The sequence below is a fragment of the Oratosquilla oratoria genome, chromosome 24 (genome assembly GCF_046742065.1).
Source record: "Oratosquilla oratoria isolate Oo_2021 chromosome 24, ASM4674206v1, whole genome shotgun sequence".
Lineage (NCBI taxonomy): Eukaryota > Metazoa > Arthropoda > Malacostraca > Stomatopoda > Squillidae > Oratosquilla > Oratosquilla oratoria.
The window spans coordinates 8,158,154-8,163,153 of record NC_134800.1 but is presented as its reverse complement, the minus strand read 5'-3'; positions in this window follow the sequence as shown (position 1 = coordinate 8,163,153).

Genomic DNA, 5,000 nt, shown 5'->3' with positions numbered 1-5,000 from the left:
GTGGCAATTACCCTATGATATTTAGCCACAGGTAAAATGCAGCAGTGACGAATTTGGGACCTCGCAAGCATCAATCAGCCGTGTCATTACTCAAACAATTGATGCACTATCAGAACCAGATATTGTAACTCAGTTTGTAAAATTCCTATTGACTCGCCAAGAAGTGCAAGTAAAACAAGCAGAGTTCATGGAAAACTGTAGGTTTCCCGGTGTTGTGGGTACCATAGATGGCACAAACATTAGAATTGGGGCTCCAAGTGTCGATGAACATTTATATGTAAACAGAAAACAATACCATAGCATCAACGTGCTTTGTCATGCCTCCCTCTTATCCTTGTGGTTTAAACTTGGCTTGAATCGCCCATTTATTATTATTTTTTCTCCATAATCACGTTGATCAAGAGGAGCGTTTCCTCTTGTGACCAGTTTGGCTTCCTTTTCTTTTTCTGTGTTTCTTCTGCCATGTCTATGTCCTCTGAAATTATTGTTGAGTCTTCTGTCGGAAGATTTGTCTGTGGCACGGCCGCCTGTACAATGCGCCTTCGTCCAAAAATATCTGTCGTTGGTTAATAAGTACTTCTAAAAACCCATACATACGATATCTATGTGCTATCATGATACTTTATTAATAAATTCTGAACAACTGCATTAATAACACTGTTTTATGTGTGCAATTTTTGATAATACGTCCATTTACATGTTCATAAGCTGCTAACTTCAGCGCTGTTTAGCGGTACTTGACAAACAACTGTTTGCTAGCTAACAGTTGTTAGTTAAGCATTGGTGTATAACTTTTAGTGGTTTTCTGTTAGCTAGCAGAGATTGTTAAGGTTAACAAAAAAGTTTTGTGTATACGGCCCCAGATGTACTCTCAGCCGAAGACTAACCTTTCACCAACAGGACGGAGCGATCAAGGACCATTATTCAAAATATCACAATAGAAATATTGACAGAGACACCTTAGTTCAATGTACCAAAATTATTGCGTATAATGAGGACCTTAGAAGGCTGAAACTCTTGGAGGCATTCCACATCAGGGACTCTGCCCCCACTATAAATATTCAGTCGGACATGACGTCCAGCATTAAACTGTACAGTAGCGCTAACCTGAGACATCGCTACATCAAGGACCATTATTCAAAATATCACAATAGAAATATTGACAGAGACACCTTAGTTCAATGTACCAAAATTATTGCGTACAATGAGGACCTTAGAAGGCTGAAACTCTTGGAGGCATTCCACATCAGGGACTCTGCCCCCACTATAAATATTCAGTCGGACATGACGTCCAGCATTAAACTGTACAGTAGCGCTAACCTGAGACATCGCTACATTGAGGTCCCCTCTCCCCCTCCCCCTCCCCTCCTACCCCCCACTCCCCCACCACTCAGACGATCCGCCAGACTCCGTAATGGGAACTCGGATAGCAGTTTATGTATTTAAACCTTTCTCTCTCTCTATCATTTGTACTTTCCTTGTAGACGTAAGTAATAACTCTCGTTATATATCTTTTGTTCTACCTGTTTATTTGTATTTGTATTTTTGTAATTTAATTTATTTTGTAACTTATATGTACCAACATTTGTATTCATTATTGCAGATATTTTGTCAATCCTGATGATGTCTCTTTGAAGACGAAAGCTCGAGAATATTAAATGGAAAACTTTGGAGAACTTGTATCAGCTCACCCTACAACTGGAAAAAAGTTGATAAGACAAATAGAAAACATTAAGAAAAAGTTTAACAATTGTCAGAATGCTGTCGTATTTAATTCTACATGCATATATATATATATATATAGGTACGCGCGAAAATGATCATGACGTCATCACTGCGACCAGTTTGATTTTGTGTGGGTTAGTTTGAATGTTTTGAACATTCAGCGCATGCGCAGGACATTCAAATTATCTTGTTATTATACAAGTGTATGCCCAAATCTTTCAAAGGAAATAAATATTCACCGATTCCAACGCAAATTTGGTTATCAACCTCGGCAAACTAGTTTTCCAAGTAAAAATATTAAGGTAAGACATCAATAATAATCGAATGTAATGTAAGACAACTGTTTTTTAACCTATTTTCTTCCGTATATGAGCAGCTCAAGATCGTTGGGTAATATACACTTGGTCAAGAAATGACACAAAAATCTTCACATGCCAAGTTGCATGTGCGCTGAATGACCTACCGGCTCCGGCGTTTGGCCTTCAAGCCAAAAAATCCACAAATCAATCAGGCAACCAAGTTGCATGTCAATTGGGCCCGTGGTTTGGATTTTATTGATTATTTCTAAATTGACAACAGTTGCCATGGTAACATTATAGGTTGTTAATTTAGAAATAATCAATAAAATCCAAACCGCTGGCCCAATTGACATGCAACTTGGCATGTGAAGGTTTTATTTGTCAACAAATCACCTGAGCATGTCATTAACATTGCAGGACCTTCTTCTTATAACATTCTAACTAACACCTATCATGTTGCCATGGCAACTGCTGTCAATTTAGAAATAATCAATAAAATCCAAACTACTGGCCCAATTGACATACAACTAGGCATGTGAAGGTCTCTGGGTCAACAAATCATCAAGTGTATAATACCTAACGATCTTGAGCTGCTCATAACCGGGAGAAAATAGGTTAAAAAAAATTCTTACATCAAAATAATATCTTATTGATGCCTTACCTTGATATTTTTACTCGGAAAACTAATATGCCGAGGTTGATAACCAAATTTGCGTTTGAATCAGTGAATATTTGTTTGCTTTTGAAGAATCGGGCTTTATGAAAATCTTCACATGCCAAGTTGCATGTCAATTGGGCCAGCGGTTTGGATTTTATTATTTCTAAATTGACAACAGTTGCCATGGCAACATGATAGGTGTTAGTAAGAATGGTATAAGAAGAAGGTCCTGCAATGTTATTGACATGCTCAGGTGATTTATTGACCCATAAAACCTTCACATGCAAAGTTGTATGTCAATTGGGCCAGCGGTTTGGATTTTATTGATTATTTCTAAATTGACAACAGTTGCCATGGCAACATGATAGGTGTTGGTAAGAATGGTATAAGAAGAAGGTCCTGCAATGCTGTTGACATGCTCAGGTGATTTGTTGACCCATAAAACCTTCACATGTCAAGTTGTATGTCAATTGGGCCAGCGGTTCAGCTTTTATTGATTATTTCTAAATTGACAGCAGTTGCCATGGCAACATGATAGGTGTTAGTAAGAATAGCATAAGAAGAAGGTCCTACAATGTCAATGACATGCTCAGGTGATTTGTTAACCCATAAAACCTTCACATGCCAAGTTGCATGTCAATTGGGCCAGCGGTTTGGATTTTATAGATTATTTCTAAATTGACAACAGTTGCCATGGCAACATGATAGGTGTTAGTAAGAATGGCATAAGAAGAAGGCCCTGCAAGGTGATTTGTTGACCCATAAAACCTTCACATGCCAAGTTGCATATCAATTGGGCCAGCTGTTTGGACTTTATTGATTATTTCTTAAGTGACAACAGTTGCCATGGCAACATGATAGATGTTAGTAAGAGTGGTATAAGAAAAAGGTCCTGCAATGCTGTTGACATGCTCAGGTGATTTATTGGCCCATAAAACCTTCACATGCCAAATTGCATGTCAATTGGACCAGTGGTTTGGATTTTATTGATGATAATCTGAAAATTGACAACTTCATGGTTGCCATGAAAAGGCAAATATGGTATGATGGAGATGTTGTCTTTCATATGTAACAATAAGTTAAGGGTTAATTTTTTTTTTTTAATTTTGTGCCCTTACCTGATATATATATATATATATATATATATATATATATATATATTTATATATATATATATATATATATATATATATATACATTTTCTCTCTCTCTCTCTCTCTCTCTCTCTCTCTCTCTCTCTCTCTCTCTCTCTCTCTCTCTCTCTCTCTAATTGTGAGGGTTGTAATTTTGGTCAATTACTTCGATTGGGCCACAATCTCACAGGTTATAAGGCTACGAGGCCTGCTTCGGATCGCGCTATGAATGTGAATTTCAAAACATCCTCAACTTTGTCTGGTGCCCACACTCTGCATGACTCCCGGGGCAAGTTTGGGTCAGATCGGCGACCAATAAAGAAAGAATATAAAAGAATATATATGTATTTTGCACTAAAATAACTAACAATACATTCATGCTCCCTATAGCACTGTACGTTAGATACATATCCGATCGTCCAACTTTCACCAATATATGCTTTTTTGTGTTATCCTCGGCAATTGTAATTGTTATTTAGAACTATGTGTTCTTTTCGTTAACTGCACATCATGTATATTGATGGAATGCCAAATAAACTTAAAAGTCGCAGAACAATCCTAGAAATAGGGCGTCCGTCCAAGGTACGCGACACTTATTACACGACACGAAATTATGTTTGAAACCATCCGTCGCGTAGGATTTTTGGGTGTGGCAAAGTCAACCCAAGCGTCGGTGTAATTTTGATCAAAATAATACAAATTCCAATTGTTTTCATCATATGTTATTAGACTTAAAGTCCTTGTGAAAAACATCATCTAAGTTTGTGATAAGAGATTAGATTGTGTGTTCACTTTTGTTCTGATGAGATAGGACATCTTTTTATAAACAACCGACTGACACTGTTTTGGCCTTAGTAACGAATGACAATACAGTAATCTTTCCTTGAATACATACATACATACATATATATATATATATATATATATATATATATATATATATATATATATATATATATATATATGTATATATATATATATATATATATATTGTGTGTGTATGTGTGTATGTTCGATTGAAGACCAGAGCTAATTCTATATCCACTATCTTATCACTCATACGAAGCCGCCACCCCGATCCAGTACCTGACGTTTAATTACAACCTACTTCTAGTACCTTCATTTATTCATATTTAAACACTGCCCTGTATGTTCATTAATACTTACCTGAAAATGGTTGTATGA